We start from the raw sequence: 26936 nt of genomic DNA on the forward strand, positions 1-26936 counted from the left end.
GAAAATCCAGTTTTGGCGCGATACTCATAATATCGGGTGTAAAGGAAGCTGCATCATTCCCCTACACGAAAACATGCAGGGCTAGCCTAAATCAAAGTCGAAAGTTTGACTTATCTAATTAAATCCGCGAGCCTGCGTCCTTCTCGTCCCCTAAGATCAGCTTCTCGTCCCCTAAACCGCCATTTCGGGAAAAGGCCGTTAAAGTGTACTTCGGGCTAACCGGGGAAGACAAAGCTTGGGATTCGGGTAATTCAGTACCTCTCCTCACAGATTGTAAAATTTGATGAGGTTCGAACCAAGCAAAGTGTGAAAAAGTGAATAAAGAAAAAGACAATGTCCTTCTCGTCCCCTAAGAAGAGCTTCTCGTCCCCCTAAGCCATTTTTTCGATTTCGAGCAATCGAGTTGAAATTTTACACAGACCTAGATCCAGTCAAGAGAACAAAAAAAGGTAAATGCCATTTCGAGATATTTCCAAAAACGCGGCCTCCATCTTGGAAAATGGCGGATTTCGTCCCCAGCGACCAGCACCTACGCCCCTAAACAAGCGTTGAAACTGGCTCCAGCCGGTGAATCGCGCTAACGCCTAACTCAGGGTGGTAGGTGAAGGAGGCTGGAAGACAACGTGACGGTAAAGTAAGCAGTGGGTGTAGGATTCGAGTCACGGGAAACGTTTGATTCTCCATTTGAAATGCATGAAAAATGCTAAATTTTAACGGTTTTTCAAGTTTCAACGGAAAATCCAGTTTTGGCGCGAAACTCATAATATCGGGTGGGAAGGAAGCTGCATCATTCCCCTACACGAAAACATGCAGGGCTAGCCTAAAGCAAAGTCGAAAGTTTGACTTTTCTAATTAAATCCGCGAGCCTGCGTCCTTCTCGTCCCCTAAACCGCCATTTCGGGAAAAGGCCGTTAAAGTGTACTTCGGGCTAACCGGGGAAGACAAAGCTTGGGATTCGGGTAATTGAGTACCTCTCCTCACAGATTGTAAAATTTGATGAGGTTCGAACCAAGCAAAGTGTGAAAAAGTGAATAAAGAAAAAGACAATGTCCTTCTCGTCCCCTAAGAAGAGCTTCTCGCCCCCCTAAGCCATTTTTTCGATTTCGAGCAATCGAGTTGAAATTTTACACAGACCTAGATCCAGTCAAGAGAACAAAAAAAGGTAAATGCCATTTCGAGATATTTCCAAAAACGCGGCCTCCATCTTGGAAAATGGCGGATTTCGTCCCCAGCGACCAGCACCTACGCCCCTAAACAAGCGTTGAAACTGGCTCCAGCCGGTGAATCGCGCTAACGCCTAACTCAGGGTGGTAGGTGAAGGAGGCTGGAAGACAACGTGACGGTAAAGTAAGCAGTGGGTGTAGGATTCGAATCACGGGAAACGTTTGATTCTCCATTTGAAATACATGAAAAATGCTAAATTTTAACGGTTTTTCAAGTTTCAACGGAAAATCCAGTTTTGGCGCGAAACTGATAATATCGGGTGGGAGGGAAGCTGCATCATTCCCCTACACGAAAATATGCAGGGCTAGCCTAAATCAATGTCGAAAGTTTGACTTTTCTAATAAAATCCGCGAGCCTGCGTCCTTCTCGTCCCCTAAGATCAGCTTCTCGTCCCCTAAACCGCCATTTCGGGAAAAGGCCGTTAAAGTGTACTTCGGGCTAACCGGGGAAGACAAAGCTTGGGATTCGGGTAATTGAGTACCTCTCCTCACAGATTGTAAAATTTGATGAGGTTCGAACCAAGCAAAGTGTGAAAAAGTGAATAAAGAAAAAGACAATGTCCTTCTCGTCCCCTAAGAAGAGCTTCTCGCCCCCCTAAGCCATTTTTTCGATTTCGAGCAATCGAGTTGAAATTTTACACAGACCTAGATCCAGTCAAGAGAACAAAAAAAGGTAAATGCCATTTCGAGATATTTCCAAAAACGCGGCCTCCATCTTGGAAAATGGCGGATTTCGTCCCCAGCGACCAGCACCTACGCCCCTAAACAAGCGTTGAAACTGGCTCCAGCCGGTGAATCGCGCTAACGCCTAACTCAGGGTGGTAGGTGAAGGAGGCTGGAAGACAACGTGACGGTAAAGTAAGCAGTGGGTGTAGGATTCGAGTCACGGGAAACGTTTGATTCTCCATTTGAAATCCATGAAAAATGCTAAATTTTAACGGTTTTTCAAGTTTCAACGGAAAATCCAGTTTTGGCGCGAAACTCATAATATCGGGTGGGAGGGAAGCTGCATCATTCCCCTACACGAAAACATGCAGGGCTAGCCTAAAGCAAAGTCGAAAGTTTGACTTTTCTAATTAAATCCGCGAGCCTGCGTCCTTCTCGTCCCCTAAACCGCCATTTCGGGAAAAGGCCGTTAAAGTGTACTTCGGGCTAACCGGGGAAGACAAAGCTTGGGATTCGGGTAACTGAGTACCTCTCCTCACAGATTGTAAAATTTGATGAGGTTCGAACCAAGCAAAGTGTGAAAAAGTGAATAAAGAAAAAGACAATGTCCTTCTCGTCCCCTAAGAAGAGCTTCTCGCCCCCCTAAGCCATTTTTTCGATTTCGAGCAATCGAGTTGAAATTTTACACAGACCTAGATCCAGTCAAGAGAACAAAAAAAGGTAAATGCCATTTCGAGATATTTCCAAAAACGCGGCCTCCATCTTGGAAAATGGCGGATTTCGTCCCCAGCGACCAGCACCTACGCCCCTAAACAAGCGTTGAAACTGGCTCCAGCCGGTGAATCGCGCTAACGCCTAACTCAGGGTGGTAGGTGAAGGAGGCTGGAAGACAACGTGACGGTAAAGTAAGCAGTGGGTGTAGGATTCGAATCACGGGAAACGTTTGATTCTCCATTTGAAATACATGAAAAATGCTAAATTTTAACGGTTTTTCAAGTTTCAACGGAAAATCCAGTTTTGGCGCGAAACTCATAATATCGGGTGGGAGGGAAGCTGCATCATTCCCCTACACGAAAATATGCAGGGCTAGCCTAAATCAATGTCGAAAGTTTGACTTTTCTAATAAAATCTGCGAGCCTGCGTCCTTCTCGTCCCCTAAGATCAGCTTCTCGTCCCCTAAACCGCCATTTCGGGAAAAGGCCGTTAAAGTGTACTTCGGGCTAACCGGGGAAGACAAAGCTTGGGATTCGGGTAATTCAGTACCTCTCCTCACAGATTGTAAAATTTGATGAGGTTCGAACCAAGCAAAGTGTGAAAAAGTGAATAAAGAAAAAGACAATGTCCTTCTCGTCCCCTAAGAAGAGCTTCTCGCCCCCCTAAGCCATTTTTTCGATTTCGAGCAATCGAGTTGAAATTTTACACAGACCTAGATCCAGTCAAGAGAACAAAAAAAGGTAAATGCCATTTCGAGATATTTCCAAAAACGCGGCCTCCATCTTGGAAAATGGCGGATTTCGTCCCCAGCGACCAGCACCTACGCCCCTAAACAAGCGTTGAAACTGGCTCCAGCCGGTGAATCGCGCTAACGCCTAACTCAGGGTGGTAGGTGAAGGAGGCTGGAAGACAACGTGACGGTAAAGTAAGCAGTGGGTGTAGGATTCGAGTCACGGGAAACGTTTGATTCTCCATTTGAAATCCATGAAAAATGCTAAATTTTAACGGTTTTTCAAGTTTCAACGGAAAATCCAGTTTTGGCGCGAAACTCATAATATCGGGTGGGAGGGAAGCTGCATCATTCCCCTACACGAAAACATGCAGGGCTAGCCTAAAGCAAAGTCGAAAGTTTGACTTTTCTAATTAAATCCGCGAGCCTGCGTCCTTCTCGTCCCCTAAACCGCCATTTCGGGAAAAGGCCGTTAAAGTGTACTTCGGGCTAACCGGGGAAGACAAAGCTTGGGATTCGGGTAATTCAGTACCTATCCTCACAGATTGTAAAATTTGATGAGGTTCGAACCAAGCAAAGTGTGAAAAAGTGAATAAAGAAAAAGACAATGTCCTTCTCGTCCCCTAAGAAGAGCTTCTCGCCCCCCTAAGCCATTTTTTCGATTTCGAGCAATCGAGTTGAAATTTTACACAGACCTAGATCCAGTCAAGAGAACAAAAAAAGGTAAATGCCATTTCGAGATATTTCCAAAAACGCGGCCTCCATCTTGGAAAATGGCGGATTTCGTCCCCAGCGACCAGCACCTACGCCCCTAAACAAGCGTTGAAACTGGCTCCAGCCGGTGAATCGCGCTAACGCCTAACTCAGGGTGGTAGGTGAAGGAGGCTGGAAGACAACGTGACGGTAAAGTAAGCAGTGGGTGTAGGATTCGAGTCACGGGAAACGTTTGATTCTCCATTTGAAATGCATGAAAAATGCTAAATTTTAACGGTTTTTCAAGTTTCAACGGAAAATCCAGTTTTGGCGCGAAACTCATAATATCGGGTGGGAGGGAAGCTGCATCATTCCCCTACACGAAAACATGCAGGGCTAGCCTAAATCAAAGTCGAAAGTTTGACTTTTCTAATTAAATCCGCGAGCCTGCGTCCTTCTCGTCCCCTAAGATCAGCTTCTCGTCCCCTAAACCGCCATTTCGGGAAAAGGCCGTTAAAGTGTACTTCGGGCTAACCGGGGAAGACAAAGCTTGGGATTCGGGTAATTGAGTACCTCTCCTCACAGATTGTAAAATTTGATGAGGTTCGAACCAAGCAAAGTGTGAAAAAGTGAATAAAGAAAAAGACAATGTCCTTCTCGTCCCCTAAGAAGAGCTTCTCGCCCCCCTAAGCCATTTTTTCGATTTCGAGCAATCGAGTTGAAATTTTACACAGACCTAGATCCAGTCAAGAGAACAAAAAAAGGTAAATGCCATTTCGAGATATTTCCAAAAACGCGGCCTCCATCTTGGAAAATGGCGGATTTCGTCCCCAGCGACCAGCACCTACGCCCCTAAACAAGCGTTGAAACTGGCTCCAGCCGGTGAATCGCGCTAACGCCTAACTCAGGGTGGTAGGTGAAGGAGGCTGGAAGACAACGTGACGGTAAAGTAAGCAGTGGGTGTAGGATTCGAATCACGGGAAACGTTTGATTCTCCATTTGAAATACATGAAAAATGCTAAATTTTAACGGTTTTTCAAGTTTCAACGGAAAATCCAGTTTTGGCGCGAAACTGATAATATCGGGTGGGAGGGAAGCTGCTTCATTCCCCTACACGAAAATATGCAGGGCTAGCCTAAATCAATGTCGAAAGTTTGACTTTTCTAATAAAATCCGCGAGCCTGCGTCCTTCTCGTCCCCTAAGATCAGCTTCTCGTCCCCTAAACCGCCATTTCGGGAAAAGGCCGTTAAAGTGTACTTCGGGTTAACCGGGGAAGACAAAGCTTGGGATTCAGGTAATTCAGTACCTCTCCTCACAGATTGTAAAATTTGATGAGGTTCGAACCAAGCAAAGTGTGAAAAAGTGAATAAAGAAAAAGACAATGTCCTTCTCGTCCCCTAAGAAGAGCTTCTCGCCCCCCTAAGCCATTTTTTCGATTTCGAGCAATCGAGTTGAAATTTTACACAGACCTAGATCCAGTCAAGAGAACAAAAAAAGGTAAATGCCATTTCGAGATATTTCCAAAAACGCGGCCTCCATCTTGGAAAATGGCGGATTTCGTCCCCAGCGACCAGCACCTACGCCCCTAAACAAGCGTTGAAACTGGCTCCAGCCGGTGAATCGCGCTAACGCCTAACTCAGGGTGGTAGGTGAAGGAGGCTGGAAGACAACGTGACGGTAAAGTAAGCAGTGGGTGTAGGATTCGAGTCACGGGAAACGTTTGATTCTCCATTTGAAATCCATGAAAAATGCTAAATTTTAACGGTTTTTCAAGTTTCAACGGAAAATCCAGTTTTGGCGCGAAACTCATAATATCGGGTGGGAGGGAAGCTGCATCATTCCCCTACACGAAAACATGCAGGGCTAGCCTAAATCAAAGTCGAAAGTTTGACTTTTCTAATAAAATCCGCGAGCCTGCGTCCTTCTCGTCCCCTAAGATCAGCTTCTCGTCCCCTAAACCGCCATTTCGGGAAAAGGCCGTTAAAGTGTACTTCGGGCTAACCGGGGAAGACAAAGCTTGGGATTCGGGTAATTCAGTACCTCTCCTCACAGATTGTAAAATTTGATGAGGTTCGAACCAAGCAAAGTGTGAAAAAGTGAATAAAGAAAAAGACAATGTCCTTCTCGTCCCCTAAGAAGAGCTTCTCGCCCCCCTAAGCCATTTTTTCGATTTCGAGCAATCGAGTTGAAATTTTACACAGACCTAGATCCAGTCAAGAGAACAAAAAAAGGTAAATGCCATTTCGAGATATTTCCAAAAACGCGGCCTCCATCTTGGAAAATGGCGGATTTCGTCCCCAGCGACCAGCACCTACGCCCCTAAACAAGCGTTGAAACTGGCTCCAGCCGGTGAATCGCGCTAACGCCTAACTCAGGGTGGTAGGTGAAGGAGGCTGGAAGACAACGTGACGGTAAAGTAAGCAGTGGGTGTAGGATTCGAGTCACGGGAAACGTTTGATTCTCCATTTGAAATGCATGAAAAATGCTAAATTTTAACGGTTTTTCAAGTTTCAACGGAAAATCCAGTTTTGGCGCGAAACTGATAATATCGGGTGGGAGGGAAGCTGCATCATTCCCCTACACGAAAACATGCAGGGCTAGCCTAAATCAAAGTCGAAAGTTTGACTTTTCTAATTAAATCCGCGAGCCTGCGTCCTTCTCGTCCCCTAAGATCAGCTTCTCGTCCCCTAAACCGCCATTTCGGGAAAAGGCCGTTAAAGTGTACTTCGGGCTAACCGGGGAAGACAAAGCTTTGGATTCGGGTAATTCAGTACCTCTCCTCACAGATTGTAAAATTTGATGAGGTTCGAACCAAGCAAAGTGTGAAAAAGTGAATAAAGAAAAAGACAATGTCCTTCTCGTCCCCTAAGAAGAGCTTCTCGTCCCCCTAAGCCATTTTTTCGATTTCGAGCAATCGAGTTGAAATTTTACACAGACCTAGATCCAGTCAAGAGAACAAAAAAAGGTAAATGCCATTTCGAGATATTTCCAAAGACGCGGCCTCCATCTTGGAAAATGGCGGATTTCGTCCCCAGCGACCAGCACCTACGCCCCTAAACAAGCGTTGAAACTGGCTCCAGCCGGTGAATCGCGCTAACGCCTAACTCAGGGTGGTAGGTGAAGGAGGCTGGAAGACAACGTGACGGTAAAGTAAGCAGTGGGTGTAGGATTCGAGTCACGGGAAACGTTTGATTCTCTATTTGAAATGCATGAAAAATGCTAAATTTTAACGGTTTTTCAAGTTTCAACGGAAAATCCAGTTTTGGCGCGAAACTCATAATATCGGGTGGGAGGGAAGCTGCATCATTCCCCTACACGAAAACATGCAGGGCTAGCCTAAAGCAAAGTCGAAAGTTTGACTTTTCTAATTAAATCCGCGAGCCTGCGTCCTTCTCGTCCCCTAAACCGCCATTTCGGGAAAAGGCCGTTAAAGTGTACTTCGGGCTAACCGGGGAAGACAAAGCTTGGGATTCGGGTAATTGAGTACCTCTCCTCACAGATTGTAAAAGTTGATGAGGTTCGAACCAAGCAAAGTGTGAAAAAGTGAATAAAGAAAAAGACAATGTCCTTCTCGTCCCCTAAGAAGAGCTTCTCGCCCCTCTAAGCCATTTTTTCGATTTCGAGCAATCGAGTTGAAATTTTACACAGACCTAGATCCAGTCAAGGGAACAAAAAAAGGTAAATGCCATTTCGAGATATTTCCAAAAACGCGGCCTCCATCTTGGAAAATGGCGGATTTCGTCCCCAGCGACCAGCACCTACGCCCCTAAACAAGCGTTGAAACTGGCTCCAGCCGGTGAATCGCGCTAACGCCTAACTCAGGGTGGTAGGTGAAGGAGGCTGGAAGACAACGTGACGGTAAAGTAAGCAGTGGGTGTAGGATTCGAATCACGGGAAACGTTTGATTCTCCATTTGAAATACATGAAAAATGCTAAATTTTAACGGTTTTTCAAGTTTCAACGGAAAATCCAGTTTTGGCGCGAAACTGATAATATCGGGTGGGAGGGAAGCTGCATCATTCCCCTACACGAAAATATGCAGGGCTAGCCTAAATCAATGTCGAAAGTTTGACTTTTCTAATAAAATCCGCGAGCCTGCGTCCTTCTCGTCCCCTAAGATCAGCTTCTCGTCCCCTAAACCGCCATTTCGGGAAAAGGCCGTTAAAGTGTACTTCGGGCTAACCGGGGAAGACAAAGCTTGGGATTCGGGTAATTCAGTACCTCTCCTCACAGATTGTAAAATTTGATGAGGTTCGAACCAAGCAAAGTGTGAAAAAGTGAATAAAGAAAAAGACAATGTCCTTCTCGTCCCCTAAGAAGAGCTTCTCGCCCCCCTAAGCCATTTTTTCGATTTCGAGCAATCGAGTTGAAATTTTACACAGACCTAGATCCAGTCAAGAGAACAAAAAAAGGTAAATGCCATTTCGAGATATTTCCAAAAACGCGGCCTCCATCTTGGAAAATGGCGGATTTCGTCCCCAGCGACCAGCACCTACGCCCCTAAACAAGCGTTGAAACTGGCTCCAGCCGGTGAATCGCGCTAACGCCTAACTCAGGGTGGTAGGTGAAGGAGGCTGGAAGACAACGTGACGGTAAAGTAAGCAGTGGGTGTAGGATTCGAGTCACGGGAAACGTTTGATTCTCCATTTGAAATGCATGAAAAATGCTAAATTTTAACGGTTTTTCAAGTTTCAACGGAAAATCCAGTTTTGGCGCGAAACTCATAATATCGGGTGGGAGGGAAGCTGCATCATTCCCCTACACGAAAACATGCAGGGCTAGCCTAAAGCAAAGTCGAAAGTTTGACTTTTCTAATTAAATCCGCGAGCCTGCGTCCTTCTCGTCCCCTAAACCGCCATTTCGGGAAAAGGCCGTTAAAGTGTACTTCGGGCTAACCGGGGAAGACAAAGCTTGGGATTCGGGTAATTGAGTACCTCTCCTCACAGATTGTAAAATTTGATGAGGTTCGAACCAAGCAAAGTGTGAAAAAGTGAATAAAGAAAAAGACAATGTCCTTCTCGTCCCCTAAGAAGAGCTTCTCGCCCCCCTAAGCCATTTTTTCGATTTCGAGCAATCGAGTTGAAATTTTACACAGACCTAGATCCAGTCAAGAGAACAAAAAAAGGTAAATGCCATTTCGAGATATTTCCAAAAACGCGGCCTCCATCTTGGAAAATGGCGGATTTCGTCCCCAGCGACCAGCACCTACGCCCCTAAACAAGCGTTGAAACTGGCTCCAGCCGGTGAATCGCGCTAACGCCTAACTCAGGGTGGTAGGTGAAGGAGGCTGGAAGACAACGTGACGGTAAAGTAAGCAGTGGGTGTAGGATTCGAATCACGGGAAACGTTTGATTCTCCATTTGAAATACATGAAAAATGCTAAATTTTAACGGTTTTTCAAGTTTCAACGGAAAATCCAGTTTTGGCGCGAAACTGATAATATCGGGTGGGAGGGAAGCTGCATCATTCCCCTACACGAAAATATGCAGGGCTAGCCTAAATCAATGTCGAAAGTTTGACTTTTCTAATAAAATCTGCGAGCCTGCGTCCTTCTCGTCCCCTAAGATCAGCTTCTCGTCCCCTAAACCGCCATTTCGGGAAAAGGCCGTTAAAGTGTACTTCGGGCTAACCGGGGAAGACAAAGCTTGGGATTCGGGTAATTCAGTACCTCTCCTCACAGATTGTAAAATTTGATGAGGTTCGAACCAAGCAAAGTGTGAAAAAGTGAATAAAGAAAAAGACAATGTCCTTCTCGTCCCCTAAGAAGAGCTTCTCGCCCCCCTAAGCCATTTTTTCGATTTCGAGCAATCGAGTTGAAATTTTACACAGACCTAGATCCAGTCAAGAGAACAAAAAAAGGTAAATGCCATTTCGAGATATTTCCAAAAACGCGGCCTCCATCTTGGAAAATGGCGGATTTCGTCCCCAGCGACCAGCACCTACGCCCCTAAACAAGCGTTGAAACTGGCTCCAGCCGGTGAATCGCGCTAACGCCTAACTCAGGGTGGTAGGTGAAGGAGGCTGGAAGACAACGTGACGGTAAAGTAAGCAGTGGGTGTAGGATTCGAGTCACGGGAAACGTTTGATTCTCCATTTGAAATGCATGAAAAATGCTAAATTTTAACGGTTTTTCAAGTTTCAACGGAAAATCCAGTTTTGGCGCGAAACTCATAATATCGGGTGGGAAGGAAGCTGCATCATTCCCCTACACGAAAACATGCAGGGCTAGCCTAAATCAAAGTCGAAAGTTTGACTTTTCTAATTAAATCCGCGAGCCTGCGTCCTTCTCGTCCCCTAAGATCAGCTTCTCGTCCCCTAAACCGCCATTTCGGGAAAAGGCCGTTAAAGTGTACTTCGGGCTAACCGGGGAAGACAAAGCTTTGGATTCGGGTAATTCAGTACCTCTCCTCACAGATTGTAAAATTTGATGAGGTTCGAACCAAGCAAAGTGTGAAAAAGTGAATAAAGAAAAAGACAATGTCCTTCTCGTCCCCTAAGAAGAGCTTCTCGTCCCCCTAAGCCATTTTTTCGATTTCGAGCAATCGAGTTGAAATTTTACACAGACCTAGATCCAGTCAAGAGAACAAAAAAAGGTAAATGCCATTTCGAGATATTTCCAAAGACGCGGCCTCCATCTTGGAAAATGGCGGATTTCGTCCCCAGCGACCAGCACCTACGCCCCTAAACAAGCGTTGAAACTGGCTCCAGCCGGTGAATCGCGCTAACGCCTAACTCAGGGTGGTAGGTGAAGGAGGCTGGAAGACAACGTGACGGTAAAGTAAGCAGTGGGTGTAGGATTCGAGTCACGGGAAACGTTTGATTCTCTATTTGAAATGCATGAAAAATGCTAAATTTTAACGGTTTTTCAAGTTTCAACGGAAAATCCAGTTTTGGCGCGAAACTCATAATATCGGGTGGGAGGGAAGCTGCATCATTCCCCTACACGAAAACATGCAGGGCTAGCCTAAAGCAAAGTCGAAAGTTTGACTTTTCTAATTAAATCCGCGAGCCTGCGTCCTTCTCGTCCCCTAAACCGCCATTTCGGGAAAAGGCCGTTAAAGTGTACTTCGGGCTAACCGGGGAAGACAAAGCTTGGGATTCGGGTAATTGAGTACCTCTCCTCACAGATTGTAAAATTTGATGAGGTTCGAACCAAGCAAAGTGTGAAAAAGTGAATAAAGAAAAAGACAATGTCCTTCTCGTCCCCTAAGAAGAGCTTCTCGCCCCCCTAAGCCATTTTTTCGATTTCGAGCAATCGAGTTGAAATTTTACACAGACCTAGATCCAGTCAAGAGAACAAAAAAAGGTAAATGCCATTTCGAGATATTTCCAAAAACGCGGCCTCCATCTTGGAAAATGGCGGATTTCGTCCCCAGCGACCAGCACCTACGCCCCTAAACAAGCGTTGAAACTGGCTCCAGCCGGTGAATCGCGCTAACGCCTAACTCAGGGTGGTAGGTGAAGGAGGCTGGAAGACAACGTGACGGTAAAGTAAGCAGTGGGTGTAGGATTCGAATCACGGGAAACGTTTGATTCTCCATTTGAAATACATGAAAAATGCTAAATTTTAACGGTTTTTCAAGTTTCAACGGAAAATCCAGTTTTGGCGCGAAACTGATAATATCGGGTGGGAGGGAAGCTGCATCATTCCCCTACACGAAAATATGCAGGGCTAGCCTAAATCAATGTCGAAAGTTTGACTTTTCTAATAAAATCTGCGAGCCTGCGTCCTTCTCGTCCCCTAAGATCAGCTTCTCGTCCCCTAAACCGCCATTTCGGGAAAAGGCCGTTAAAGTGTACTTCGGGCTAACCGGGGAAGACAAAGCTTGGGATTCGGGTAATTCAGTACCTCTCCTCACAGATTGTAAAATTTGATGAGGTTCGAACCAAGCAAAGTGTGAAAAAGTGAATAAAGAAAAAGACAATGTCCTTCTCGTCCCCTAAGAAGAGCTTCTCGCCCCCCTAAGCCATTTTTTCGATTTCGAGCAATCGAGTTGAAATTTTACACAGACCTAGATCCAGTCAAGAGAACAAAAAAAGGTAAATGCCATTTCGAGATATTTCCAAAAACGCGGCCTCCATCTTGGAAAATGGCGGATTTCGTCCCCAGCGACCAGCACCTACGCCCCTAAACAAGCGTTGAAACTGGCTCCAGCCGGTGAATCGCGCTAACGCCTAACTCAGGGTGGTAGGTGAAGGAGGCTGGAAGACAACGTGACGGTAAAGTAAGCAGTGGGTGTAGGATTCGAGTCACGGGAAACGTTTGATTCTCCATTTGAAATGCATGAAAAATGCTAAATTTTAACGGTTTTTCAAGTTTCAACGGAAAATCCAGTTTTGGCGCGAAACTCATAATATCGGGTGGGAAGGAAGCTGCATCATTCCCCTACACGAAAACATGCAGGGCTAGCCTAAATCAAAGTCGAAAGTTTGACTTTTCTAATTAAATCCGCGAGCCTGCGTCCTTCTCGTCCCCTAAGATCAGCTTCTCGTCCCCTAAACCGCCATTTCGGGAAAAGGCCGTTAAAGTGTACTTCGGGCTAACCGGGGAAGACAAAGCTTTGGATTCGGGTAATTCAGTACCTCTCCTCACAGATTGTAAAATTTGATGAGGTTCGAACCAAGCAAAGTGTGAAAAAGTGAATAAAGAAAAAGACAATGTCCTTCTCGTCCCCTAAGAAGAGCTTCTCGTCCCCCTAAGCCATTTTTTCGATTTCGAGCAATCGAGTTGAAATTTTACACAGACCTAGATCCAGTCAAGAGAACAAAAAAAGGTAAATGCCATTTCGAGATATTTCCAAAGACGCGGCCTCCATCTTGGAAAATGGCGGATTTCGTCCCCAGCGACCAGCACCTACGCCCCTAAACAAGCGTTGAAACTGGCTCCAGCCGGTGAATCGCGCTAACGCCTAACTCAGGGTGGTAGGTGAAGGAGGCTGGAAGACAACGTGACGGTAAAGTAAGCAGTGGGTGTAGGATTCGAGTCACGGGAAACGTTTGATTCTCTATTTGAAATGCATGAAAAATGCTAAATTTTAACGGTTTTTCAAGTTTCAACGGAAAATCCAGTTTTGGCGCGAAACTCATAATATCGGGTGGGAGGGAAGCTGCATCATTCCCCTACACGAAAACATGCAGGGCTAGCCTAAAGCAAAGTCGAAAGTTTGACTTTTCTAATTAAATCCGCGAGCCTGCGTCCTTCTCGTCCCCTAAACCGCCATTTCGGGAAAAGGCCGTTAAAGTGTACTTCGGGCTAACCGGGGAAGACAAAGCTTGGGATTCGGGTAATTGAGTACCTCTCCTCACAGATTGTAAAATTTGATGAGGTTCGAACCAAGCAAAGTGTGAAAAAGTGAATAAAGAAAAAGACAATGTCCTTCTCGTCCCCTAAGAAGAGCTTCTCGCCCCTCTAAGCCATTTTTTCGATTTCGAGCAATCGAGTTGAAATTTTACACAGACCTAGATCCAGTCAAGAGAACAAAAAAAGGTAAATGCCATTTCGAGATATTTCCAAAAACGCGGCCTCCATCTTGGAAAATGGCGGATTTCGTCCCCAGCGACCAGCACCTACGCCCCTAAACAAGCGTTGAAACTGGCTCCAGCCGGTGAATCGCGCTAACGCCTAACTCAGGGTGGTAGGTGAAGGAGGCTGGAAGACAACGTGACGGTAAAGTAAGCAGTGGGTGTAGGATTCGAATCACGGGAAACGTTTGATTCTCCATTTGAAATACATGAAAAATGCTAAATTTTAACGGTTTTTCAAGTTTCAACGGAAAATCCAGTTTTGGCGCGAAACTGATAATATCGGGTGGGAGGGAAGCTGCATCATTCCCCTACACGAAAATATGCAGGGCTAGCCTAAATCAATGTCGAAAGTTTGACTTTTCTAATAAAATCCGCGAGCCTGCGTCCTTCTCGTCCCCTAAGATCAGCTTCTCGTCCCCTAAACCGCCATTTCGGGAAAAGGCCGTTAAAGTGTACTTCGGGCTAACCGGGGAAGACAAAGCTTGGGATTCGGGTAATTCAGTACCTCTCCTCACAGATTGTAAAATTTGATGAGGTTCGAACCAAGCAAAGTGTGAAAAAGTGAATAAAGAAAAAGACAATGTCCTTCTCGTCCCCTAAGAAGAGCTTCTCGCCCCCCTAAGCCATTTTTTCGATTTCGAGCAATCGAGTTGAAATTTTACACAGACCTAGATCCAGTCAAGAGAACAAAAAAAGGTAAATGCCATTTCGAGATATTTCCAAAAACGCGGCCTCCATCTTGGAAAATGGCGGATTTCGTCCCCAGCGACCAGCACCTACGCCCCTAAACAAGCGTTGAAACTGGCTCCAGCCGGTGAATCGCGCTAACGCCTAACTCAGGGTGGTAGGTGAAGGAGGCTGGAAGACAACGTGACGGTAAAGTAAACAGTGGGTGTAGGATTCGAGTCACGGGAAACGTTTGATTCTCCATTTGAAATCCATGAAAAATGCTAAATTTTAACGGTTTTTCAAGTTTCAACGGAAAATCCAGTTTTGGCGCGAAACTCATAATATCGGGTGGGAGGGAAGCTGCATCATTCCCCTACACGAAAACATGCAGGGCTAGCCTAAAGCAAAGTCGAAAGTTTGACTTTTCTAATTAAATCCGCGAGCCTGCGTCCTTCTCTTCCCCTAAACCGCCATTTCGGGAAAAGGCCGTTAAAGTGTACTTCGGGCTAACCGGGGAAGACAAAGCTTGGGATTCGGGTAATTCAGTACCTCTCCTCACAGATTGTAAAATTTGATGAGGTTCGAACCAAGCAAAGTGTGAAAAAGTGAATAAAGAAAAAGACAATGTCCTTCTCGTCCCCTAAGAAGAGCTTCTCGCCCCCCTAAGCCATTTTTTCGATTTCGAGCAATCGAGTTGAAATTTTACACAGACCTAGATCCAGTCAAGAGAACAAAAAAAGGTAAATGCCATTTCGAGATATTTCCAAAAACGCGGCCTCCATCTTGGAAAATGGCGGATTTCGTCCCCAGCGACCAGCACCTACGCCCCTAAACAAGCGTTGAAACTGGCTCCAGCCGGTGAATCGCGCTAACGCCTAACTCAGGGTGGTAGGTGAAGGAGGCTGGAAGACAACGTGACGGTAAAGTAAGCAGTGGGTGTAGGATTCGAGTCACGGGAAACGTTTGATTCTCCATTTGAAATGCATGAAAAATGCTAAATTTTAACGGTTTTTCAAGTTTCAACGGAAAATCCAGTTTTGGCGCGAAACTCATAATATCGGGTGGGAGGGAAGCTGCATCATTCCCCTACACGAAAACATGCAGGGCTAGCCTAAATCAAAGTCGAAAGTTTGACTTTTCTAATTAAATCCGCGAGCCTGCGTCCTTCTCGTCCCCTAAGATCAGCTTCTCGTCCCCTAAACCGCCATTTCGGGAAAAGGCCGTTAAAGTGTACTTCGGGCTAACCGGGGAAGACAAAGCTTGGGATTCGGGTAATTCAGTACCTCTCCTCACAGATTGTAAAATTTGATGAGGTTCGAACCAAGCAAAGTGTGAAAAAGTGAATAAAGAAAAAGACAATGTCCTTCTCGTCCCCTAAGAAGAGCTTCTCGCCCCCCTAAGCCATTTTTTCGATTTCGAGCAATCGAGTTGAAATTTTACACAGACCTAGATCCAGTCAAGAGAACAAAAAAAGGTAAATGCCATTTCGAGATATTTCCAAAAACGCGGCCTCCATCTTGGAAAATGGCGGATTTCGTCCCCAGCGACCAGCACCTACGCCCCTAAACAAGCGTTGAAACTGGCTCCAGCCGGTGAATCGCGCTAACGCCTAACTCAGGGTGGTAGGTGAAGGAGGCTGGAAGACAACGTGACGGTAAAGTAAGCAGTGGGTGTAGGATTCGAGTCACGGGAAACGTTTGATTCTCCATTTGAAATGCATGAAAAATGCTAAATTTTAACGGTTTTTCAAGTTTCAACGGAAAATCCAGTTTTGGCGCGAAACTCATAATATCGGGTGGGAGGGAAGCTGCATCATTCCCCTACACGAAAACATGCAGGGCTAGCCTAAAGCAAAGTCGAAAGTTTGACTTTTCTAATTAAATCCGCGAACCTGCGTCCTTCTCGTCCCCTAAACCGCCATTTCGGGAAAAGGCCGTTAAAGTGTACTTCGGGCTAACCGGGGAAGACAAAGCTTGGGATTCGGGTAATTGAGTACCTCTCCTCACAGATTGTAAAATTTGATGAGGTTCGAACCAAGCAAAGTGTGAAAAAGTGAATAAAGAAAAAGACAATGTCCTTCTCGTCCCCTAAGAAGAGCTTCTCGCCCCCCTAAGCCATTTTTTCGATTTCGAGCAATCGAGTTGAAATTTTACACAGACCTAGATCCAGTCAAGAGAACAAAAAAAGGTAAATGCCATTTCGAGATATTTCCAAAAACGAGGCCTCCATCTTGGAAAATGGCGGATTTCGTCCCCAGCGACCAGCACCTACGCCCTTAAACAAGCGTTGAAACTGGCTCCAGCCGGTGAATCGCGCTAACGCCTAACTCAGGGTGGTAGGTGAAGGAGGCTGGAAGACAACGTGACGGTAAAGTAAGCAGTGGGTGTAGGATTCGAATCACGGGAAACGTTTGATTCTCCATTTGAAATACATGAAAAATGCTAAATTTTAACGGTTTTTCAAGTTTCAACGGAAAATCCAGTTTTGGCGCGATACTCATAATATCGGGTGGGAGGGAAGGTGCATCATTCCCCTACACGAAAATATGCAGGGCTAGCCTAAATCAATGTCGAAAGTTTGACTTTTCTAATAAAATCCGCGAGCCTGCGTCCTTCTCGTCCCCTAAGATCAGCTTCTCGTCCCCTAAACCGCCATTTCGGGAAAAGGCCGTTAAAGTGTACTTCGGGCTAACCGGGGAAGACAAAGCTTGGGATTCGGGTAATTCAGTACCTCTCCTCACAGATTGTAAAATTTGATGAGGTTCGAACCAAGCAAAGTGTGAAAAAGTGAATAAAGAAAAAGACAATGTCCTTCTCGTCCCCTAAGAAGAACTTCTCGCCCCCCTAAGCCATTTTTTCGATTTCGAGCAATCGAGTTGAAATTTTACACAGACCTAGATCCAGTCAAGAGAACAAAAAAAGGTAAATGCCATTTGGAGATATTTCCAAAAACGCGGCCTCCATCTTGGAAAATGGCGGATTTCGTCCCCAGCGACCAGCACCTACGCCCCTAAACAAGCGTTGAAACTGGCTCCAGCCGGTGAATCGCGCTAACGCCTAACTCAGGGTGGTAGGTGAAGGAGGGTGGAAGACAACGTGACGGTAAAGTAAGCAGTGGGTGTAGGATTCGAGTCACGGGAAACGTTTGATTCTCCATTTGAAATGCATGAAAAATGCTAAATTTTAACGGTTTTTCAAGTTTCAACGGAAAATCCAGTTTTGGCGCGAAACTCATAATATCGGGTGGGAAGGAAGCTGCATCATTCCCCTACACGAAAACATGCAGGGCTAGCCTAAATCAAAGTCGAAAGTTTGACTTTTCTAATTAAATCCGCGAGCCTGCGTCCTTCTCGTCCCCTAAGATCAGCTTCTCGTCCCCTAAACCGCCATTTCGGGAAAAGGCCGTTAAAGTGTACTTCGGGCTAACCGGGGAAGACAAAGCTTGGGATTCGGGTAATTCAGTACCTCTCCTCACAGATTGTAAAATTTGATGAGGTTCGAACCAAGCAAAGTGTGAAAAAGTGAATAAAGAAAAAGACAATGTCCTTCTCGTCCCCTAAGAAGAGCTTCTCGTCCCCCTAAGCCATTTTTTCGATTTCGAGCAATCGAGTTGAAATTTTACACAGACCTAGATCCAGTCAAGAGAACAAAAAAAGGTAAATGCCATTTCGAGATATTTCCAAAAACGCGGCCTCCATCTTGGAAAATGGCGGATTTCGTCCCCAGCGACCAGCACCTACGCCCCTAAACAAGCGTTGAAACTGGCTCCAGCCGGTGAATCGCGCTAACGCCTAACTCAGGGTGGTAGGTGAAGGAGGCTGGAAGACAACGTGACGGTAAAGTAAGCAGTGGGTGTAGGATTCGAGTCACGGGAAACGTTTGATTCTCCATTTGAAATGCATGAAAAATGCTAAATTTTAACGGTTTTTCAAGTTTCAACGGAAAATCCAGTTTTGGCGCGAAACTCATAATATCGGGTGGGAGGGAAGCTGCATCATTCCCCTACACGAAAACATGCAGGGCTAGCCTAAAGCAAAGTCGAAAGTTTGACTTTTCTAATAAAATCCGCGAGCCTGCGTCCTTCTCGTCCCCTAAACCGCCATTTCGGGAAAAGGCCGTTAAAGTGTACTTCGGGCTAACCGGGGAAGACAAAGCTTGGGATTCGGGTAATTGAGTACCTCTCCTCACAGATTGTAAAATTTGATGAGGTTCGAACCAAGCAAAGTGTGAAAAAGTGAATAAAGAAAAAGACAATGTCCTTCTCGTCCCCTAAGAAGAGCTTCTCGCCCCCCTAAGCCATTTTTTCGATTTCGAGCAATCGAGTTGAAATTTTACACAGACCTAGATCCAGTCAAGAGAACAAAAAAAGGTAAATGCCATTTCGAGATATTTCCAAAAACGCGGCCTCCATCTTGGAAAATGGCGGATCTCGTCCCCAGCGACCAGCACCTACGCCCCTAAACAAGCGTTGAAACTGGCTCCAGCCGGTGAATCGCGCTAACGCCTAACTCAGGGTGGTAGGTGAAGGAGGCTGGAAGACAACGTGACGGTAAAGTAAGCAGTGGGTGTAGGATTCGAATCACGGGAAACGTTTGATTCTCCATTTGAAATACATAAAAAATGCTAAATTTTAACGGTTTTTCAAGTTTCAACGGAAAATCCAGTTTTGGCGCGAAACTCATAATATCGGGTGGGAGGGAAGCTGCATCATTCCCCTACACGAAAATATGCAGGGCTAGCCTAAATGAATGTCGAAAGTTTGACTTTTCTAATAAAATCCGCGAGCCTGCGTCCTTCTCGTCCCCTAAGATCAGCTTCTCGTCCCCTAAACCGCCATTTCGGGAAAAGGCCGTTAAAGTGTACTTCGGGCTAACCGGGGAAGACAAAGCTTGGGATTCGGGTAATTCAGTACCTCTCCTCACAGATTGTAAAATTTGATGAGGTTCGAACCAAGCAAAGTGTGAAAAAGTGAATAAAGAAAAAGACAATGTCCTTCTCGTCCCCTAAGAAGAGCTTCTCGCCCCCCTAAGCCATTTTTTCGATTTCGAGCAATCGAGTTGAAATTTTACACAGACCTAGATCCAGTCAAGAGAACAAAAAAAGGTAAATGCCATTTCGAGATATTTCCAAAAACGCGGCCTCCATCTTGGAAAATGGCGGATTTCGTCCCCAGCGACCAGCACCTACGCCCCTAAACAAGCGTTGAAACTGGCTCCAGCCGGTGAATCGCGCTAACGCCTAACTCAGGGTGGTAGGTGAAGGAGGCTGGAAGACAACGTGACGGTAAAGTAAGCAGTGGGTGTAGGATTCGAGTCACGGGAAACGTTTGATTCTCCATTTGAAATGCATGAAAAATGCTAAATTTTAACGGTTTTTCAAGTTTCAACGGAAAATCCAGTTTTGGCGCGAAACTCATAATATCGGGTGTGAGGGAAGCTGCATCATTCCCCTACACGAAAACATGCAGGGCTAGCCTAAATCAAAGTCGAAAGTTTGACTTTTCTAATAAAATCCGCGAGCCTGCGTCCTTCTCGTCCCCTAAGATCAGCTTCTCGTCCCCTAAACCGCCATTTCGGGAAAAGGCCGTTAAAGTGTACTTCGGGCTAACCGGGGAAGACAAAGCTTGGGATTCGGGTAATTGAGTACCTCTCCTCACAGATTGTAAAATTTGATGAGGTTCGAACCAAGCAAAGTGTGAAAAAGTGAATAAAGAAAAAGACAATGTCCTTCTCGTCCCCTAAGAAGAGCTTCTCGCCCCCCTAAGCCATTTTTTCGATTTCGAGCAATCGAGTTGAAATTTTACACAGACCTAGATCCAGTCAAGAGAACAAAAAAAGGTAAATGCCATTTGGAGATATTTCCAAAAACGCGGCCTCCATCTTGGAAAATGGCGGATTTCGTCCCCAGCGACCAGCACCTACGCCCCTAAACAAGCGTTGAAACTGGCTCCAGCCGGTGAATCGCGCTAACGCCTAACTCAGGGTGGTAGGTGAAGGAGGCTGGAAGACAACGTGACGGTAAAGTAAGCAGTGGGTGTAGGATTCGAGTCACGGGAAACGTTTGATTCTCCATTTGAAATGCATGAAAAATGCTAAATTTTAACGGTTTTTCAAGTTTCAACGGAAAATCCAGTTTTGGCGCGAAACTCATAATATCGGGTGGGAGGGAAGCTGCATCATTCCCCTACACGAAAACATGCAGGGCTAGCCTAAATCAAAGTCGAAAGTTTGACTTTTCTAATTAAATCCGCGAGCCTGCGTCCTTCTCGTCCCCTAAGATCAGCTTCTCGTCCCCTAAACCGCCATTTCGGGAAAAGGCCGTTAAAGTGTACTTCGGGCTAACCGGGGAAGACAAAGCTTGGGATTCGGGTAATTCAGTACCTCTCCTCACAGATTGTAAAATTTGATGAGGTTCGAACCAAGCAAAGTGTGAAAAAGTGAATAAAGAAAAAGACAATGTCCTTCTCGTCCCCTAAGAAGAGCTTCTCGCCCCCCTAAGCCATTTTTTCGATTTCGAGCAATCGAGTTGAAATTTTACACAGACCTAGATCCAGTCAAGAGAACAAAAAAAGGTAAATGCCATTTCGAGATATTTCCAAAAACGCGGCCTCCATCTTGGAAAATGGCGGATTTCGTCCCCAGCGACCAGCACCTACGCCCCTAAACAAGCGTTGAAACTGGCTCCAGCCGGTGAATCGCGCTAACGCCTAACTCAGGGTGGTAGGTGAAGGAGGCTGGAAGACAACGTGACGGTAAAGTAAGCAGTGGGTGTAGGATTCGAATCACGGGAAACGTTTGATTCTCCATTTGAAATACATGAAAAATGCTAAATTTTAACGGTTTTTCAAGTTTCAACGGAAAATCCAGTTTTGGCGCGATACTCATAATATCGGGTGGGAGGGAAGCTGCATCATTCCCCTACACGAAAATATGCAGGGCTAGCCTAAATCAATGTCGAAAGTTTGACTTTTCTAATAAAATCCGCGAGCCTGCGTCCTTCTCGTCCCCTAAGATCAGCTTCTCGTCCCCTAAACCGCCATTTCGGGAAAAGGCCGTTAAAGTGTACTTCGGGCTAACCGGGGAAGACAAAGCTTGGGATTCGGGTAATTCAGTACCTCTCCTCACAGATTGTAAAATTTGATGAGGTTCGAACCAAGCAAAGTGTGAAAAAGTGAATAAAGAAAAAGACAATGTCCTTCTCGTCCCCTAAGAAGAGCTTCTCGCCCCCTAAGCCATTTTTTCGATTTCGAGCAATCGAGTTGAAATTTTACACAGACCTAGATCCAGTCAAGAGAACAAAAAAAGGTAAATGCCATTTGGAGATATTTCCAAAAACGCGGCCTCCATCTTGGAAAATGGCGGATTTCGTCCCCAGCGACCAGCACCTACGCCCCTAAACAAGCGTTGAAACTGGCTCCAGCCGGTGAATCGCGCTAACGCCTAACTCAGGGTGGTAGGTGAAGGAGGCTGGAAGACAACGTGACGGTAAAGTAAGCAGTGGGTGTAGGATTCGAGTCACGGGAAACGTTTGATTCTCCATTTGAAATGCATGAAAAATGCTAAATTTTAACGGTTTTTCAAGTTTCAACGGAAAATCCAGTTTTGGCGCGAAACTCATAATATCGGGTGGGAGGGAAGCTGCATCATTCCCCTACACGAAAACATGCAGGGCTAGCCTAAATCAAAGTCGAAAGTTTGACTTTTCTAATTAAATCCGCGAGCCTGCGTCCTTCTCGTCCCCTAAGATCAGCTTCTCGTCCCCTAAACCGCCATTTCGGGAAAAGGCCGTTAAAGTGTACTTCGGGCTAACCGGGGAAGACAAAGCTTGGGATTCGGGTAATTCAGTACCTCTCCTCACAGATTGTAAAATTTGATGAGGTTCGAACCAAGCAAAGTGTGAAAAAGTGAATAAAGAAAAAGACAATGTCCTTCTCGTCCCCTAAGAAGAGCTTCTCGTCCCCCTAAGCCATTTTTTCGATTTCGAGCAATCGAGTTGAAATTTTACACAGACCTAGATCCAGTCAAGAGAACAAAAAAAGGTAAATGCCATTTCGAGATATTTCCAAAAACGCGGCCTCCATCTTGGAAAATGGCGGATTTCGTCCCCAGCGACCAGCACCTACGCCCCTAAACAAGCGTTGAAACTGGCTCCAGCCGGTGAATCGCGCTAACGCCTAACTCAGGGTGGTAGGTGAAGGAGGCTGGAAGACAACGTGACGGTAAAGTAAGCAGTGGGTGTAGGATTCGAGTCACGGGAAACGTTTGACTCTCCATTTGAAATGCATGAAAAATGCTAAATTTTAACGGTTTTTCAAGTTTCAACGGAAAATCCAGTTTTGGCGCGAAACTCATAATATCGGGTGGGAGGGAAGCTGCATCATTCCCCTACACGAAAACATGCAGGGCTAGCCTAAAGCAAAGTCGAAAGTTTGACTTTTCTAATAAAATCCGCGAGCCTGCGTCCTTCTCGTCCCCTAAACCGCCATTTCGGGAAAAGGCCGTTAAAGTGTACTTCGGGCTAACCGGGGAAGACAAAGCTTGGGATTCGGGTAATTGAGTACCTCTCCTCACAGATTGTAAAATTTGATGAGGTTCGAACCAAGCAAAGTGTGAAAAAGTGAATAAAGAAAAAGACAATGTCCTTCTCGTCCCCTAAGAAGAGCTTCTCGCCCCCCTAAGCCATTTTTTCGATTTCGAGCAATCGAGTTGAAATTTTACACAGACCTAGATCCAGTCAAGAGAACAAAAAAAGGTAAATGCCATTTCGAGATATTTCCAAAAACGCGGCCTCCATCTTGGAAAATGGCGGATTTCGTCCCCAGCGACCAGCACCTACGCCCCTAAACAAGCGTTGAAACTGGCTCCAGCCGGTGTATCGCGCTAACGCCTAACTCAGGGTGGTAGGTGAAGGAGGCTGGAAGACAACGTGACGGTAAAGTAAGCAGTGGGTGTAGGATTCGAATCACGGGAAACGTTTGATTCTCCATTTGAAATACATAAAAAATGCTAAATTTTAACGGTTTTTCAAGTTTCAACGGAAAATCCAGTTTTGGCGCGAAACTCATAATATCGGGTGGGAGGGAAGCTGCATCATTCCCCTACACGAAAATATGCAGGGCTAGCCTAAATCAATGTCGAAAGTTTGACTTTTCTAATAAAATCCGCGAGCCTGCGTCCTTCTCGTCCCCTAAGATCAGCTTCTCGTCCCCTAAACCGCCATTTCGGGAAAAGGCCGTTAAAGTGTACTTCGGGCTAACCGGGGAAGACAAAGCTTGGGATTCGGGTAATTCAGTACCTCTCCTCACAGATTGTAAAATTTGATGAGGTTCGAACCAAGCAAAGTGTGAAAAAGTGAATAAAGAAAAAGACAATGTCCTTCTCGTCCCCTAAGAAGAGCTTCTCGCCCCCCTAAGCCATTTTTTCGATTTCGAGCAATCGAGTTGAAATTTTACACAGACCTAGATCCAGTCAAGAGAACAAAAAAAGGTAAATGCCATTTCGAGATATTTCCAAAAACGCGGCCTCCATCTTGGAAAATGGCGGATTTCGTCCCCAGCGACCAGCACCTACGCCCCTAAACAAGCGTTGAAACTGGCTCCAGCCGGTGAATCGCGCTAACGCCTAACTCAGGGTGGTAGGTGAAGGAGGCTGGAAGACAACGTGACGGTAAAGTAAGCAGTGGGTGTAGGATTCGAGTCACGGGAAACGTTTGATTCTCCATTTGAAATGCATGAAAAATGCTAAATTTTAACGGTTTTTCAAGTTTCAACGGAAAATCCAGTTTTGGCGCGAAACTCATAATATCGGGTGGGAGGGAAGCTGCATCATTCCCCTACACGAAAACATGCAGGGCTAGCCTAAAGCAAAGTCGAAAGTTTGACTTTTCTAATTAAATCCGCGAGCCTGCGTCCTTCTCGTCCCCTAAACCGCCATTTCGGGAAAAGGCCGTTAAAGTGTACTTCGGGCTAACCGGGGAAGACAAAGCTTGGGATTCGGGTAATTGAGTACCTCTCCTCACAGATTGTAAAATTTGATGAGGTTCGAACCAAGCAAAGTGTGAGAAAGTGAATAAAGAAAAAGACAATGTCCTTCTCGTCCCCTAAGAAGAGCTTCTCGCCCCCCTAAGCCATTTTTTCGATTTCGAGCAATCGAGTTGAAATTTTACACAGACCTAGATCCAGTCAAGAGAACAAAAAAAGGTAAATGCCATTTCGAGATATTTCCAAAAACGCGGCCTCCATCTTGGAAAATGGCGGATTTCGTCCCCAGCGACCAGCACCTACGCCCCTAAACAAGCGTTGAAACTGGCTCCAGCCGGTGAATCGCGCTAACGCCTAACTCAGGGTGGTAGGTGAAGGAGGCTGGAAGACAACGTGACGGTAAAGTAAGCAGTGGGTGTAGGATTCGAGTCACGGGAAACGTTTGATTCTCCATTTGAAATGCATGAAAAATGCTAAATTTTAACGGTTTTTCAAGTTTCAACGGAAAATCCAGTTTTGGCGCGAAACTCATAATATCGGGTGGGAGGGAAGCTGCATCATTCCCCTACACGAAAACATGCAGGGCTAGCCTAAATCAAAGTCGAAAGTTTGACTTTTCTAATTAAATCCGCGAGCCTGCGTCCTTCTCGTCCCCTAAGATCAGCTTCTCGTCCCCTAAACCGCCATTTCGGGAAAAGGCCGTTAAAGTGTACTTCGGGCTAACCGGGGAAGACAAAGCTTGGGATTCGGGTAATTCAGTACCTCTCCTCACAGATTGTAAAATTTGATGAGGTTCGAACCAAGCAAAGTGTGAAAAAGTGAATAAAGAAAAAGACAATGTCCTTCTCGTCCCCTAAGAAGAGCTTCTCGCCCCCCTAAGCCATTTTTTCGATTTCGAGCAATCGAGTTGAAATTTTACACAGACCTAGATCCAGTCAAGAGAACAAAAAAAGGTAAATGCCATTTCGAGATATTTCCAAAAACGCGGCCTCCATCTTGGAAAATGGCGGATTTCGTCCCCAGCGACCAGCACCTACGCCCCTAAACAAGCGTTGAAACTGGCTCCAGCCGGTGAATCGCGCTAACGCCTAACTCAGGGTGGTAGGTGAAGGAGGCTGGAAGACAACGTGACGGTAAAGTAAGCAGTGGGTGTAGGATTCGAGTCACGGGAAACGTTTGATTCTCCATTTGAAATGCATGAAAAATGCTAAATTTTAACGGTTTTTCAAGTTTCAACGGAAAATCCAGTTTTGGCGCGATACTCATAATATCGGGTGGGAGGGAAGCTGCATCATTCCCCTACACGAAAACATGCAGGGCTAGCCTAAATCAAAGTCGAAAGTTTGACTTTTCTAATAAAATCCGCGAGCCTGCGTCCTTCTCGTCCCCTAAGATCAGCTTCTCGTCCCCTAAACCGCCATTTCGGGAAAAGGCCGTTAAAGTGTACTTCGGGCTAACCGGGGAAGACAAAGCTTGGGATTCGGGTAATTGAGTACCTCTCCTCACAGATTGTAAAATTTGATGAGGTTCGAACCAAGCAAAGTCTGAAAAAGTGAATAAAGAAAAAGACAATGTCCTTCTCGTCCCCTAAGAAGAGCTTCTCGTCCCCCTAAGCCATTTTTTCGATTTCGAGCAATCGAGTTGAAATTTTACACAGACCTAGATCCAGTCAAGAGAACAAAAAAAGGTAAATGCCATTTCGAGATATTTCCAAAAACGCGGCCTCCATCTTGGAAAATGGCGGATTTCGTCCCCAGCGACCAGCACCTACGCCCCTAAACAAGCGTTGAAACTGGCTCCAGCCGGTGAATCGCGCTAACGCTTAAATCAGGGTGGTAGGTGAAGGAGGCTGGAAGACAACGTGACGGTAAAGTAAGCAGTGGGTGTAGGATTCGAGTCACGGGAAACGTTTGATTCTCCATTTGAAATGCATGAAAAATGCTAAATTTTAACGGTTTTTCAAGTTTCAACGGAAAATCCAGTTTTGGCGCGAAACTCATAATATCGGGTGGGAGGGAAGCTGCATCATTCCCCTACACGAAAATATGCAGGGCTAGCCTAAATCAATGTCGAAAGTTTGACTTTTCTAATAAAATCCGCGAGCCTGCGTCCTTCTCGTCCCCTAAGATCAGCTTCTCGTCCCCTAAACCGCCATTTCGGGAAAAGGCCGTTAAAGTGTACTTCGGGCTAACCGGGGAAGACAAAGCTTGGGATTCGGGTAATTCAGTACCTCTCCTCACAGATTGTAAAATTTGATGAGGTTCGAACCAAGCAAAGTGTGAAAAAGTGAATAAAGAAAAGACAATGTCCTTCTCGTCCCCTAAGAAGAGCTTCTCGCCCCCCTAAGCCATTTTTTCGATTTCGAGCAATCGAGTTGAAATTTTACACAGACCTAGATCCAGTCAAGAGAACAAAAAAAGGTAAATGCCATTTCGAGATATTTCCAAAAACGCGGCCTCCATCTTGGAAAATGGCGGATTTCGTCCCCAGCGACCAGCACCTACGCCCCTAAACAAGCGTTGAAACTGGCTCCAGCCGGTGAATCGCGCTAACGCCTAACTCAGGGTGGTAGGTGAAGGAGGCTGGAAGACAACGTGACGGTAAAGTAAGCAGTGGGTGTAGGATTCGAGTCACGGGAAACGTTTGATTCTCCATTTGAAATGCATGAAAAATGCTAAATTTTAACGGTTTTTCAAGTTTCAACGGAAAATCCAGTTTTGGCGCGAAACTCATAATA

Source organism: Lepisma saccharinum, chromosome 25, assembly GCF_977018435.1.
Source record: "Lepisma saccharinum chromosome 25, izLepSacc3.1, whole genome shotgun sequence".
NCBI classification, from domain to species: domain Eukaryota; kingdom Metazoa; phylum Arthropoda; class Insecta; order Zygentoma; family Lepismatidae; genus Lepisma; species Lepisma saccharinum.